Below are 17,263 nucleotides of genomic sequence, written 5' to 3' on the forward strand. Positions count from 1 at the left end.
CAAATCAACAATAATTTTTTATAATTTTCAATAACCAGTCAATGAAAAAAAATCCTAAATCAATTGCACTAATTAACTACAAACTCAAACAAAACACCTAAAACTCTAAATCAATTGTATTAACAAACCATAAACACAATGAAATCACCTAAAACCCTAAAGAAATGGCATAAGTAGAGGAAGAAGAGCCAACCTCAACCAGTCACATCTAAAAGTTACGCTGTGTTCTAGGATGTGATGATGTGGGAGAGAACCGGGTCTTCGTACTCTTCCGTCCATTCAAAACTTTCCATTTTTTCAATGTGGCAAAAAAGAGAAAAGCGTTATCGCTGTGCATGGTAGAAAATGAGGTAGGGTGGCAATTCCTCATGTCAGTTGTTGAACTTCTTTAGTTGTGGTTGGATTTCTCACATTCATTATGGCTTGGGATTTTTCAGGCTGTGCCTGCGGTTCTATGTTTTGTTCTCTCACGAATGGGAACTCCATTTTAGATAAAGTACCTCTACCGGGGACCGGTGGTGCCGTACCAATTTTTTTTTTTTTTAAATTGGTACACCAACCGGTATACATTTAGTATCACGTATCCAAATTTTTTTAATTTTTGTTCGGATGGTATAATTTGGACTTTTTTTCCTAAGTAAAAATTAGATTATTTATTCTATTTAGAAATAAAAAAGTTTTTTCACAATCAAGTTCTTCATCTTCGGTTGAGAGAAATTGTAATAAAATTAAATTTATTCATTCATTGAAAAGGAATAAGCTCAATTTAAAGAGGGCCGAAAATTTAGTTTTTGTTTATACAAATCTTTGTCTTCTCATATTAAGGTTTATAATGTTGGAGCAACAAAAATATGGGATATTGATGGAGATGAATGAGATCTATTTGATGTAGTTGATATTTTTGAAGTTGTTAGTCTTTCTCTCGATAAACTTAAACTAGAAGCAGTTCTTTTTAATGATATCATGATTTATGAATACTTTTAAAGTGTAATTTATTTATGTTATTGCGCAGATATCAACTTTTTTAAAATAAATTGTTTTATAATTTCAATGTTTTTGTTGTTATTTAAACAATATAACACCTTTATTATTTTTATAATTGTATTTTAAAAAATTATATTAATGTACATGTACCTTAGTTTTTCTAAAAATGTCGTACTCCATACCAGTACCCGTGCGGTACTGGGCACGTACTCGTACCTATGCAACGCTGATTTTGTTATGTAATATTGTGAAATACTTTAGATGATTAATATTGACAAATCTTATGCTTCGTGATGATGACATCTTATCAAAGAAAGAGACATATTAGTTTATGATGATGACATCGGATGAAACAAAGAGATACCTCAAATATCATCGAGACAAATGTCTCAACTTCCAACTAAAACTGCTAGATAAAGGTTAATCAAGAAAATAAAATTAAACATATAAAGTTGAGATTTTGAAATTATGAACGTGAGGATGTGAAAGTGTAAAAGTTTATTTGATCTTACATTTTATATTCTATCTAGTTATAATCAATTTATTGTAAATGAAACAAGAGTAAATTTTGAGGTACTAAGACATGCCACATATACAAAAATATTTTCAAACCTCTTATCTTTTTTATAAAACTTTTTAAAGTCAATCCGACCAAGTGCTTAATCGATTAGGTAGTCAATTGAAAAATCTAAGTACATTAGCTAATTGATTAAGAGTCACTTCTAATTGGTTAAATTGATGTGTAACACCTCATAATATATTAAGAATTTGGTAATCGATTAAGTGAGGTCAAAGTATCATATTTTAGCTAATTTAATCGATTAACACATATTTTTAAATAATTAAAATCTAAGTACATTGGCTAATCGATTAAGAGTCACTTCTATGGCTTAAATCAATGTGTAACACCTCTTGAGATGCCTCTACCATGAGTCTAATACACTTCCACCAATACTCAGCATCACCAAGCAGCAGATATGTAGCATAATTCACATTTGACTCCTCGGGATACCCATTCACCTTGAAAATCTTTTTCACTTCATGTAGCCATAAATCAACTTTTCATGAGTTCGTTTCTCCTTGAAACACGGGTAGATTGTGACGATGAAAATGTGAGAATCCCCTAGACGCATCTACTATTTCTTCCTTTTGTTGTTTCAACAAGTCTCATTGAGTTTTGGCAGTCGTTTGTGCAACAACAACAATAGCCATAGCTTTAGCCATTTAAGCCATTCCAGCTTCTTCCTTTACTTATGTTATTTCTTTAGGGTTTAGTAGTATAAATATGTCTTTGAGCCATTTTCATATAACACTCAAACTAGTAGTATTTACTCACCATAGATACTCACAAGACACTAAGATGTAATAAATTAACTCATTTGTCGTAAAGTATGCATTGATTCGATAAGGAACGTTCAAACAACGTTCGATTGATGTATGACATTGAGGCCGTCTCTAGAGGACTTCTGAGGACATGAATAACACCAACACGACTCCCAACTACCCAACTATCCGCCCAAAATCTAAACTAGATCAAATTATTATAATACCAAATATAACATCTCAAAATTTAAGACATTATTTAGCAAAATTCTAAATGCAAACATTTTTTTAATGAAAATTACCTTAACAAATCTTTTAATTTTAACAAACACATCAAGTAAATTTTCTTAAATATTAAAAGTAATTTAGAATGATTATAATTAAAATACCATCTCAAATTCTAAATCAAAATAAAGTTTTCAAACCAAGACTCTTGGTCGTCCACTACCCAAATACACCTCCTAATTGGTCATAACTTTGGACTTTTATACTCCCAACAAAACTAACACCGATGTAAACAAATATCATAGCCTTCAATCGCACCTTACCACGCTCTTCACAACTCATCTACTAGATTAATAATCTGGTCAAAGATCTAAGAGTCTACTTCAAAAAATAGACAAACATAGGACAAGTATACTTGTACATATATTGAAAGCTCATAAACTATCAACAGTTAAAGTAAACATCAATCATAGACAACATAAAAACAAATATCATTCAACGTAATATCACAAAAACACTTTGTCGTGATGACCTAAAATCCTAAGTACAATCTACATGCCAATGCATATGATCTAGATGTCACCACCTCTCGGGGCATCGTCCCACCATTGGTCAAAAATTGATTTATAGAATTGTGGACTTTAACCTATTATGAATGCATCACCATAGTTCCAATCAATTATACACACTACGACACTGTAGCGGGGTATTCATTACCATTAGAGATATTGACTAAATCCAAGGTAAACCATACAAGTCGAGTCGCCACCGCACTTCTATTTATCCAAAGGAATGGTTAGAAAGCGAACAAAAACCTAAAAGTTTTATCGAATCAAAAACTAGTAAAAATGTCAGAGATCGGGGTAATGGGGTTGGTTATGCAATGGGAAGGTTTTAAGCACCCAAAACATCCTAGGTACTCCTAGGGATCCCTTTTCACATTTGTTGTAAGGTTGGTATTTTGTGAAAATTTGTTTGTGCAAACATGATTGAAGAGATGAGAAGAGAATATACAAATTTATTTACATTTTTATGTTTGGATGGATAAACCCATTGCCTACGTACCATCTTAAAAAAGATTAGGATCAAAACCTCGTAGTTCGGGGTAAAAATCTCAAAATGAGTTGGTGAATTGATTGGTCCAAAAGCCTTAAGGTCTTTTGTTATCCAAGGGAGAAAACTCAACCTAAAACCACAAATCCACCATGTGAGGATAGCTTCAACATGCTAGTGAGGGGTTAACCCTATAATAAGCATGGAAGACTCATTGTCAATCACTAAGGATATAGGTCAGTATTACATCTACCTCAAGGATGACTCAAACCTAATAGCTAAAGGTTATGAACAGTTTTGATTAAGAAAGTGGCCATTGAAACCACAAAAAAACATTTGAATGGGTTATATTTACCAATGAAAAGTATTTACAAAATATGGTCAAAATTGACTTAGAAGTTCAATTCAAAATAAGTGTTATGAAAAGAAAGTTTGAAAATCAAAAGCATAAGGCTTAGGTTTCTAATGTTTGAAAAGAAGTGTTAAATGTTTGCACAAAAGTTTTGGCTTGGGTTAGAGTGGATGGAAGAAGAAGAATGACTAAAGTCCTAATCATACAAAGAGATAAGGGATAAGAAACAAGACCATAAATGGAGTTCCTCTCTTGAGATCATATTGATGATCCAAGTAGCTTTCATCCTTTGGAATATGCAAGCATAATAATAGTAAGCTCAAGCAATCAACACAATCAAACAAACTTCTTAGAAGATCCTCAATGTATCTTGTGTCTTTCACTTTGGATGAACATAACAATGGTTCTTCAATTTGAGCTCTCATAGGATTCCCTAGCACAAGAGCACACACATCAAAAAGTTTTATGAAGCAAATCAAGAATGGACAAGAGTGAGTTTAGAGGTTTGGTCCTTCTAATCCATCTTCATCATTTAAAGTCCTTTTACTACAATTTTCATAGGGAAAGTCCTAGAAACTAAGTCCATTTGTCCATTTCTTTGCATTTGGTCCACAACAATTAAAACAAAACATAAGCACAATAATATATACACAATTATGTGCTCAAATGAGTAAAAGGCAAATGGCATTAACATAAACATGTGCTCAAGTGAGCAAAGGGGGAAAAGCAAATGAATCATATGTACAAGAATAGTAAATTGCATAAAAGTAAAGTGCAAGAATTAAATGTTAATAGTTAATGGTTAGTGTTAGTAGTTAGTGTGCCATAAGGCAAATTTAGCGCTATGTTAAGCAATCGTAATTGGATTTATGTAGAAGTCACAACTATCTGAGGCCGGTCAATAATAATGTAGGCAACAACACAAGTTAGAGGTCTTGATTAGTGAATCAAACTCCAACAACTTGCCATGCCAAAAAGAAGAAGAGAAATGGTCTTGTATTGATTTAGGTCCTTTGCATGATTTAGAAAGCAATCTATCCTTAATGCAAAGCCATTCACTTGATCCATGATCAAGATGAATTAGATTTGAATCAAGGAAGATTAAACCTCCCTAATCAATGCTAACCACCAATCTTTAACTCATTGATCAAAAAAGAAAAAGAAGAAGGAGAAGAAGAAGAAAGAAATGAAGAAATAAAGTGCACTAAATGAAATGGTATGCATCAATCAACAAGTGTTGACCAAAGATAGAGAAGATCAAGGTCAAACAATAGAAAACAAAAGCAAAATGAATATTAGAGGTCAAGACATAAACAAAATATTTTTTGCATTTTTAATATTTAAAATAAAACTTGAATTAAAATACTATAGAAAGGTCAAACTTCAAACTCACTTCAAATTAACTTTGAAAAGTCCAAGTGAATTATCCCAAGTTCAACAAGGCCAAACAAAGTTTGACAAAAAATTTCAGCATTTTTAAAAGTCAGAAACTATTTTAAATCAATTAAAAATGCATAAAAATAACCTAATTGAACTAAAATCTCAAATAAATCTCAAATCAATTAATAAATTGATGAGAATATTTTTCATAGATCTATCATCATTCAAAGAGGTTGAGAAAAGATTTTTGTATTTTTTGAATATCAAAAACTATTTAAAATGAATTAAAAATAACCAGAAAAGAGAAAATTACTAAAAAATAGCAAATGATAAAATAAAAAATATTAAAAATCATTTTTAGAAACTAGAAATTAAAAGAGAAATAATGCAATTGGTCCCATAATTTTTGGACCAATAATAAAAGAGATATGAATTTTAGAAAATGAAATGGAATTAAAAAATGAAATGGAAAATAAAATCAGAATTAAAATAAATGGAAAAGCGAGAGCCCTTGGATCTGAGCTCATTAATTGAGCTGGCAGATCCAAGCATCCATAAGCGCGCGTCCAACGTGTTCCAAAGTCAATGCAACCACATGCTGTATTAAAATAAGTCATAAGTTTGGACTGCTGAAATTAGATCTGGAAATAAACATGGACGGCCACGATTGGATCTGGAGACCAGACGGTGGCCAGCGCCACCGTCTTCTCCGGCTAGCTCCGGTGGAGATAAAAAATTGCAGGTCAAAAAATGTTAACTAAAATGCACGATCCAGGTACCATTCGAAAGGTGGAGTGATGTACATCACTCCTATGCCACTCAATTCCACTCTAGATCTCTATTAAGAGAGAAATCAGAGATGGAACTTTAGTGGTGTTCAACTGAACTTGCTTGATTTCAACAACTAAGAACACAATGATGATGCCTCTATATAGAGGACTTCAGACAACACAAAATCAAGGCAAATAGAGCAATGTATGAGGAGATTCGAAGCAAAATGCAGTTGAGCAAAACCTTTGGATTGTAAATAATTGAGTCACTCTCTTTGATTCCTTTTGCAAATAGAAGCTTCTATGTATCAAATGAAGAAGGTCTAGGAACTTTAGATCTGAAGAAAACAGTCAAGGAAACTGAATTCTAGATCTGAAATTTTTGGAGAAAAATGAGATTTTTTTCCTTTGGTATGGGTGAGGATTCAATTCAGCATGGATTTAGGCGCCATTAGGTTGAAGAATGAGAGCTCACATGCCATGTATTTATAGCCAAAGCCATGCTGAAAGTGTGATTTCAAATTTGCATGAATGGAAAGAGCCTCCATGCATGGGCCTGTACATGCGCATAGAGGGCCCAATTCAACTTGATTTGGCAAGCTGAGATCATGAATGAATGAAATGGACGTGTAATTTAGATGTAATCAGCTCATGCATGGCAATTGAATTAAGTTTTCCCAAAATGCACTAAAAGTTCTCCTCTTTGAAAATGATGATTCCACAATTGAAACATAAGCTTATGGGTAATGGTTGGAAATCTTGTTGCATAAGGAAAATATTCTATGTTGATCAAAACTCCAATTGGTCCTTGGAAATTAATGAAATTTGAGCTTGAAGTGTAGGGTGCAAAACATGCATATGTGAAGTTTCCAAATTTGGCCAATGTTCAAGCCCCTCTGTCCTAATGATGAAAGCTCCAAATGATAACATTTTCAACATGAAAGTTGTAGATATTTTCAATACAATCAATTTGGACTTAAATTTTGCATCATTTGGAGTTTTGATGAAGAAGTTATGGACACTTGAAGTTTGACTTTTTCACATTTCAATGCATTTGGTCCAATGTGACCTATAATGTTTTGCATTATCACATGTATTTCTTTTGAGATTTTGCAATTTTGCTCAACATAACATTTGAATTAGACACAATAATATTTCCAATGCATTAAGTCCCACCTTAAAATCATGAAAAATGAATGAGTTATGTTCTTGGAAAGTTGACCCAAAATTAGGGTTTCAGTCAAAATAACCTATAATGTCTTGGAATGGATGATGACCTTCCAAGATTAAAATAAATTTTTGATGAACATTAAAGTTGTTCATATTGTCCTTAAGAAAATATTTTCTCTTTGAGTCATCTCCATTTGACCAACACATAAAAAGTTAGGTCTCAGTGCATTTCAAAATAGTTAGATGAATTGACTGATCAACTTCTCAAGTCCACACCTCATATCTTGATGAATTGATGATTGAGGGCACTAAACTAAGTTCAAATATGCATGAAATGATGAATTAAATAACTTCTCTTGATTGTATTTGACCATGGGTTGAGGTTGCTTCATGAGCAATGCACAATTGATGAGCAGATGAATTAGGGTTTCCTTGGGAAACAAGCCTCAAACCCCTTGACTTGATTTGATCAAAATAATGAATTGAGATACTTGGGAGGCATATTTGATGGATGAGAGATTTGGGAACCATTATCATGCTTGCTTTCATCTTCTCTTGACCATATCATTGCACAAAGGATCTCCTAGAAGCTTTGGATCTTGTGACTGCTCAAGCTACAAACAAGGGATGTTAGTGACATATTTTTGTGCTTTTGGTTAGTAAATAAAATGAGAAAAGCAAGAATATACAATTCAAGCATGCTTGGTGATCTCAAACCACTCACAAGAGATATCCCACCTGTAACACCCCGATAAAAAATAAGATAATTATTTAATTTAAGTTAATATTATATTTATTAATTTAATTAAATAATTTGGAATATTATTGGATTATTATTATTATTATTATTGGATTTAGTATTGGAATATATATAAGTTGGAAATAAGAAAAAGAGTTCCATTTTTGGTAAAAAGAGTTTTCACGTGAAAACAGAGAAGCGACTCAAAAAGAGGAAAAGGGCAAAGAGGCAGAGCAAGAGGAAGAAGGTTGGAGAAGAGAAGAGCTTGAGGCTAAAGGATTGCCGGATTAACTCAGGTAAGGGGGGTTTTATCGTCGTTTAATGGGTATTATGGGTTAACATGTAATGGGTAGTGATGAACCGTTAATTTGACCCTAATTGGGATGTTGAATGCTGAAAAATTGTGTTGGATAAGTTGTGTTAAAGCTGTAATTGAATCTGTATTTGTGTGAGTTGCGATTTCCCGAACGTATAGCTTTTTACGGAATCGGAATCGGAGGTCCGGAAGTCCTCCAACGGCGGAAAATGCGGAGAATTCTGCATTCTGCTTCGTGTTAGCGCAGGAACAGCTTTCTGTCTTGCGTTAACCGGTTAACCCAGGGTGTTAACTGGTTAACACTGCTAGGAATTGTGAGGTATTGCTGTTTTGCTTGCGTTAACCGGTTAACCCAAGGCGTTAACCGGTTAACACTGTTGTGAGTTGTGAAAATATTGATGTTCTGTCTGCGTTAACCGGTTAACCCAGGGCGTTAACCGGTTAACACTGTTGAGTTTTGCCAGAAAGCGTGTCCTGTGTTGCGTTAACCGGTTAACCCAGGGCGTTAACCGGTTAACACTGTTGGAAAAGTGAAAAATTAATATTTGAATAATGTGTGCATAATTGGTGTTTGGCCTATATTGGCGTATGATGTAATAGGGATTAATTCCTGCTGTTTTGAGCAGTATAGGTATTAGTGGAGTGTGCTAATACTGTGATTAATTATTTGACATGATATGATGTTTTGATACGTGTGTTGATGAAGGTATGATGGTATGCATAATGCTGTGAATGTATATGTTATGTATGCAATTGTGAATGGACTGTTTATGGCTTAGAGTGTGAGCATATGTCCATTGTGGATTATTGTTGATGATTTTGCATTGCTAGGTGATTTAGCATGCATATTGTGGCCTTTATGGTGGTAGCTAATTCCCATGGTGAGGAATTAGTGAGTAAATCATTATGGATTGTTGTTGATGTTTGCATGCTAGGTGATTAGCGCGCATAGCATAGCCCTTGGGGTGGTAGCTAATTCCCATGGTGAGGAATTAGTGAGTGAGTCACTAGGTCTCAAATGAGTGGGACTAGTGGGCTTGGTAGCCGTATCTGGATTTGATCGGTGAGGTTGAACTATATGTTCACGACTAGTCGGTACCGCATGCATGGAGTCTCATTGCATAATGTATGTATGGCGTATAATATGAATGGATGTATTCCAATATTATACGTGTGTTTGTGTTGGCATTGAGTATGAGTATGAATTGTGTTGGTATTGAGTATGATATTTGAGTTGATGTGCCGTTACTGAATGTGTGATATGATTAGGGTGATTAATGTGTTATTTACTTAGCATTACATGATATTTTATAATGCTTTTTATATCGATTGAGGAACTCACCCTTACAACTATTTTTCAGGTAACGAGCAGTGATTGAGTAGAAGCTAGTGCTTGAAGTCTAGTGTAGTCTCCTTAGTGGGTCATGCTCTGATAGATGTAACATCGGGACGGGATGTTTTACCTTGTTGAATAATTTTACATGTAATGTGTTACATGTTTTGCATGATTGATTTGATTTCTATTCGCTGCGTATTGTGCAAATGCTTTATGTTTTGAATTAATAAAAGAGCATGACAGTTATTATGGTGAAATGTGTGTAGTGTTTGTGTGACACCCTTAATTGCACCTTTACTCTGATGTATATATTGTTGTTTTAATTAAATATTTGGGGTAATTAAGAAGGGTGTTACATTAGTGGTATCAGAGCATAGTCGGTCGAGTCGAGTCGTAATTATTCTGTTTCCCTGTACGTGATAGGTGTTGTGTAACCCTATCAGTACTTATTGTTTTAGCTTATTGGGTTTTCAGAATAGAGATGGCTGGAAGAGGTAGAGACGATGCTGCGATTGCTGAGGCTCTGGGTATGCTAGCTGGAGTACTTGGAGGGAATCCGAATGTTGTGGGAATGGGAGCTGCTCGTCAACTGAGTGAGTTCTAGAAGAACAATCCTCCAATGTTCAAGGGAGCATACGATCCCGATGGTGCTCAGAAGTGGTTGAAGGAGATCGAGAGAATCTTCCGAGTGACAGAGTGTGCCGATAACCAGAAGGTCAGGTTCGGTACGCATATGCTGTCAGAAGAAGCAGATGATTGGTGGGTTGCTACCCGCACTGAGTTGGAATCTGCTGGGAATGCTGAGATCACTTGGGCTGTGTTCAGAGAGAGATTCCTGAGGAAGTATTTTCCAGAGGATGTTAGAGGAAAGAAAGAGATAGAGTTCTTAGAATTGAAGCAGGGCAATCGGTCTGTTACTGAGTATGCTGCTAAGTTCACAGAGCTGTCGAAGTATTACACTCCCTATGATGAGGCTACTGGGGAATTCTCGAAATGTGTGAAGTTTGAGAACAGGTTACGTCCCGAGATTAAGCAGGCTATTGGGTATCAACGGATTAGAGTGTTTTCTGATTTGGTTGACTGTTGCAGGATTTTTGAACAGGATACCAAAGCCAGAGCGGAGAGCTATCAGCAGAGGGTTGATAGGAAAGGCAAGAATCAGAATGATCGTGGGAAACCGTATGCAACTGGCAAAGGTTTCCAGAGACAGAGTGGGATGAAGAGGCCTAGTGGGGGAGACTCCAGTGCCCCTGCTAAGTGTTTCAGGTGTGGTCAGGCTGGACATCGTATCCATGAGTATACCAGTAATGAGAAGAAGTGTTTCAAGTGTGGAAAAGGTGGTCATTTGGCTGCAGAGTGCCGGTTGAAGACTGTGACTTGTTTCAACTGTGGAGAGGAGGGTCATATCAGTCCACAGTGTCCTAAGCCGAAGAGAGAGAACCAGTCGGGAGGCAAGGTCTTTGCTTTATCGGGTTCTGAGACTTTTGCAGATGATCGTTTGATCCGAGGTACGTGTTATATTAATGGCTTTCCTCTTGTAGCTATTATTGACACAGGTGCGACTCATTCCTTTATATCTTTGGATTGTGCTGTGAAGCTTAAGTTAGAGATATCTGAGATGCATGGAAGTATGGTGATTGATACTCCTGCGAAGGGTTCAGTGACTACTACTTCAGTTTGTTTAAATTGTCCTTTGAGTATTTTTGGTAGAGACTTTGGGATGGACCTAGTGTGTCTTCCACTAGTGCAGATTGATGTTATCTTGGGTATGAACTGGTTGGTGTTTAACCGAGTTTATATCAACTGTTTTGATAAGACTGTGATCTTTCCTGAGATTGAGGAAGGAAAGAGTTTGTTTCTATCAGCAAGGCAGGTGAATGAGGCAGTAGCAGATGGGGCAGAGTTGTTTATGCTATTAGCGACTTTGGAGGCTAAAGATAAACTTGTGATTCGCAATCTAGCCGTGGTGTGTGATTTTCCTGATGTGTTTCCTGAAGAAGTGAATGAATTACCGCCAGAGCGTGAAGTTGAGTTCTCGATTGATTTGGTACCTGGTACTAGGCCGATGTCGATGGCTCCGTACCGTATGTCTGCTGTTGAGTTAGCTGAATTGAAGAGTCAGTTGGAAGATCTGTTGGATAAGAAATTTATTCGTCCGAGTGTGTCACCGTGGGGTGCACCAGTGTTATTGGTTAAGAAGAAAGAAGGTACTATGAGGTTGTGTGTGGACTACAGGCAACTGAATAAAGTGACGATCAAGAATCGGTATCCTTTGCCGAGGATTGATGATTTGATGGATCAGTTGGTTGGTGCGAGTGTGTTCAGCAAAATAGATTTGAGGTCGGGATATCATCAGATACGTGTGAAAACTGAGGATATTCAGAAGACTGCTTTCAGAACAAGGTATGGACATTATGAGTATTCTGTAATGCCTTTTGGTGTGACTAATGCGCCTGGAGTATTTATGGAGTATATGAATAGGATTTTCCATCCGTACCTAGACAAGTTTGTTGTGGTGTTTATTGACGATATTTTGGTGTATTCGAAATCTGAAGAAGAGCATGCTGAACATTTGAGAGTGGTTTTGGGAGTTCTGCGGGAAAAGAAGTTATTTGCTAAACTGTCTAAGTGTGAATTTTGGTTAGAAGAGGTTAGTTTCCTTGGTCATGTGATTTCGAGAGGTGGTATTGTTGTTGATCCTTCTAAGATAGAAGCAGTATCTAAGTGGGAAGCTCCGAAGTCAGTTTCTGAGATAAGGAGTTTTCTTGGACTTGCAGGATATTATAGGAAGTTCATTGAGGGATTTTCTAAGTTGGCGTTACCGTTGACGATGTTGACTAGAAAGGGGCAAGCGTTTGTTTGGGACTCAAAATGTGAAGAAGGTTTCCAAGAGTTAAAGAGAAGGTTAACTACTGCTCCTATTCTGATATTACCGAGTTCGTCGGAATCATTTGAGGTTTTCTGTGATGCTTCATTGTTGGGTTTGGGTGGTGTGTTGATGCAGAATAAGCAGGTTATAGCTTATGCTTCGAGACAACTGAGGGTTCATGAGAGGAACTATCCGACACACGATTTAGAGTTGGCAGCTGTGGTTTTTGTTCTGAAGTTATGGAGGCATTACTTGTACGGGTCAAGATTTGAGGTTTTCAGTGACCATAAAAGTTTAAAGTATTTGTTTGATCAGAAAGAGCTGAATATGAGACAGAGGAGATGGTTAGAGTTTCTGAAGGATTATGACTTTGGTTTGAATTACCACCCGGGTAAAGCAAACGTAGTGGATGATGCATTGAGTCGGAAATCATTGCATATGTCTATGTTAATGGTTAAGGAATTGGATTTAATTGAGCAGTTTAGAGACTTGAGTTTGGTGTGTGAGAGTACTCACAATAGTGTTAAATTGGGAATGTTGAAGTTAACAAGTGGTATTCTGGATGAGATTAGAGAGAGTCAGAAATCCGATGTACTTTTGGTTGATAAGTTGACTCTAGTGAATCAAGGTCAAGGTGGTGAATTCAGAGTTGATGAGAATGGTGTTTTGAAATTTGGTAATCGGGTGTGTATTCCGGATGTTACCGAGCTTAAGAAGAGTATTCTTGAGGAAGGACATCGTAGTGGCCTGAGTATTCATCCTGGGGCTACGAAGATGTATCATGATTTGAAAAAGTTATTTTGGTGGCCGGGAATGAAAAGAGAAATTGCGAGTTTTGTTTATTCTTGTTTGACTTGTCAGAAGTCAAAGGTTGAGCATCAGAAGCCATCTGGGCTAATGCAACCGTTGGCTATTCCAGAGTGGAAGTGGGATAGTATTAGTATGGATTTTGTTTCTGGTTTACCGAGGACAATTAAGAATTTTGAAGCTATTTGGGTGATTGTCGACAGATTGACAAAATCGGCTCATTTCATTCCGATCAGAATGGATTATCCGTTAGAGAGATTAGCTGAGTTGTATATTGAGAAGATTGTAAGTTTGCATGGTATTCCGTCGAGTATTGTTTCGGACAGAGATCCTAGATTTACATCGAAGTTCTGGGAAGGTTTGCAGAGGGCTTTGGGAACTAAGCTGAGATTGAGTTCTGCATATCATCCGCAGACTGATGGTCAGACTGAGAGGACGATTCAGTCCTTGGAAGATCTTTTGAGAGCTTGCGTTTTGGAAAAGGGAGGTGCTTGGGATTGTTATTTGCCTTTGATTGAGTTTACCTACAACAATAGTTTTCATTCGAGCATTGATATGGCACCGTTTGAAGCTTTGTATGGTAGGAGATGTCGGACACCTTTATGTTGGTATGAGTCCGGTGAGAGTGCTGTGGTTGGACCGGAGATTGTTCAACAAACTACGGAAAAGATTAAGATGATTCAGGAGAAGATGAGAATTGCTCAGAGTCGTCAGAAGAGTTATCACGACAAGAGGAGAAAGTCACTTGAGTTTCAAGAGGGAGATCATGTGTTTCTTCGTGTTACTCCGATAACTGGTGTTGGTCGAGCTTTGAAGTCGAAGAAGTTGACACCTCGACTTATTGGTCCTTATCAGATTTTGGAGAGGATAGGGGAGGTAGCCTATCGTATCGCTTTACCGCCGTCACTTGCGAATTTGCATGAGGTTTTTCATGTGTCTCAGTTGAGGAGGTACATTCCTGATCCGTCGCATGTAGTCCAAGTAGATGATGTACAGGTGAGAGATAACCTGACTGTTGAAACATCACCTATGAGGATCGAGGATCGAGAGTTGAAGCAGTTGCGGGGTAAAGAGATTGCTTTGGTAAAGGTAGCTTGGGGAGGACCAGCGGGTGGTAATGTGACTTGGGAACTTGAGAGTCAGATGAAGGAGTCTTATCCGGAGCTATTCGCTTGAGGTATGTTTTCGAGGACGAAAACTCTTTTAGTGGGGGAGAGTTGTAACACCCCGATAAAAATAAGATAATTATTTAATTTAAGTTAATATTATATTTATTAATTTAATTAAATAATTTGGAATATTATTGGATTATTATTATTATTATTATTGGATTTAGTATTGGAATATATATAAGTTGGAAATAAGAAAAAGAGTTCCAATTTTGGTAAAAAGAGTTTTCACGTGAAAACAGAGAAGCGGCTCAAAAAGAGGAAAAGGGCAAAGAGGCAGAGCAAGAGGAAGAAGGTTGGAGAAGAGAAGAGCTTGAGGCTAAAGGATTGCCGGATTAACTCAGGTAAGGGGGGTTTTATCGTCGTTTAATGGGTATTATGGGTTAACATGTAATGGGTAGTGATGAACCGTTGATTTGACCCTAATTGGGATGTTGAATGCTGAAAAATTGTGTTGGATAAGTTGTGTTAAAGCTGTAATTGAATCTGTATTTGTGTGAGTTGCGATTTCCCGAACGTATAGCTTTTTACGGAATCGGAATCGGAGGTCCGGAAGTCCTCCAACGGCGGAAAATGCGGAGAATTCTGCATTCTGCTTCGTGTTAGCGCAGGAACAGCTTTCTGTCTTGCGTTAACCGGTTAACCCAGGGTGTTAACCGGTTAACACTGCTAGGAATTGTGAGGTATTGCTGTTTTGCTTGCGTTAACCGGTTAACCCAGGGCGTTAACCGGTTAACACTGTTGTGAGTTGTGAAAATATTGTTGTTCTGTCTGCGTTAACCGGTTAACCCAGGGCGTTAACCGGTTAACACTGTTGAGTTTTGCCAGAAAGCGTGTCCTGTGTTGCGTTAACCGGTTAACCCAGGGCGTTAACCGGTTAACACTGTTGGAAAAGTGAAAAATTAATATTTGAATAATGTGTGCATAATTGGTGTTTGGCCTATATTGGCGTATGATGTAATAGGGATTAATTCCCGCTGTTTTGAGCAGTATAGGTATTAGTGGAGTGTGCTAATACTGTGATTAATTATTTGACATGATATGATGTTTTGATACGTGTGTTGATGAAGGTATGATGGTATGCATAATGCTGTGAATGTATATGTTATGTATGCAATTGTGAATGGACTGTTTATGGCTTAGAGTGTGAGCATATGTCCATTGTGGATTATTGTTGATGATTTTGCATTTCTAGGTGATTTAGCATGCATATTGTGGCCTTTATGGTGGTAGCTAATTCCCATGGTGAGGAATTAGTGAGTAAATCATTGTGGATTGTTGTTGATGTTTGCATGCTAGGTGATTAGCGTGCATAGCATAGCCCTTGGGGTGGTAGCTAATTCCCATGGTGAGGAATTAGTGAGTGAGTCACTAGGTCTCAAATGAGTGGGACTAGTGGGCTTGGTAGCCGTATCTGGATTTGATCGGTGAGGTTGAACTATATGTTCACGACTAGTCGGTACCGCATGCATGGAGTCTCATTGCATAATGTATGTATGGCGTATAATATGAATGGATGTATTCCAATATTATACGTGTGTTTGTGTTGGCATTGAGTATGAGTATGAATTGTGTTGGTATTGAGTATGATATTTGAGTTGATGTGCCGTTACTGAATGTGTGATATGATTAGGGTGATTAATGTGTTATTTACTTAGCATTACATGATATTTTATAATGCTTTTTATATCGATTGAGGAACTCACCCTTACAACTATTTTTCAGGTAACGAGCAGTGATTGAGTAGAAGCTAGTGCTTGAAGTCTAGTGTAGTCTCCTTAGTGGGTCATGCTCTGATAGATGTAACATCGGGACGGGATGTTTTACCTTGTTGAATAATTTTACATGTAATGTGTTACATGTTTTGCATGATTGATTTGATTTCTATCCGCTGCGTATTGTGCAAATGCTTTATGTTTTGAATTAATAAAAGAGCATGACAGTTATTATGGTGAAATGTGTGTAGTGTTTGTGTGACACCCTTAATTGCACCTTTACTCTGATGTATATATTGTTGTTTTAATTAAATATTTGGGGTAATTAAGAAGGGTGTTACACCACCCAAAGGGAAGGAGCCAAGATTCTTATGATCCTTGAGGCTATGCAAATGCCATGTTATGATGCCATGAGGGATCTTAGGGCCAAAATTAGGGTCTTACAGATGCCCCTATTTAAGGTCATTCTAGCCGGAGAAGTGAAGGTTAAAATCTTCGTCTCGACGAGGTAGAATGGGCTTAAATAATAACAAAGAGATGAATTTTGGTCCCTAAGAGACCTCATGATGCAAATGTATGTATGCAAAAGGGGAGTACTTTGTGGGGATATGTGTCCACAAAGAAGAAAAGAAATCCGGAGAAACCGACAATCCATATGAGTAATTCACTCCATGGGACAGAGACTCTGGGACTCTTATGGGGATAAGAAAGGAGATAAATTGCGTGAGCAGGTCACGACTTGAGATTTACTGAGAGACACGAGAGATATTCCATGAAAATAAATCAATGGAAGGACTCGAGCTGACTCAAAGAGGCATGTATTGGGGAATATGCCAATACAGCGGAATTATCCATAAAGGATACTTCGGATAAAAATTGGACTCAGATGGGGAAAAATTCACTAAGGGACTTCACTGGGGAAAGCCCAAACAGGACTCATCTGAGGAAACAACAGGACGAGGTATTACCGCTTACTGGGTAATAAGCTCAAAGAGACATGTGATCGAAACACCGGTATGAGGGTGGAAGGACAACATGCTCGGGGAGAATGAATA

This window comes from Lathyrus oleraceus, chromosome 7, assembly GCF_024323335.1.
Source record: "Lathyrus oleraceus cultivar Zhongwan6 chromosome 7, CAAS_Psat_ZW6_1.0, whole genome shotgun sequence".
Lineage (NCBI taxonomy): Eukaryota > Viridiplantae > Streptophyta > Magnoliopsida > Fabales > Fabaceae > Lathyrus > Lathyrus oleraceus.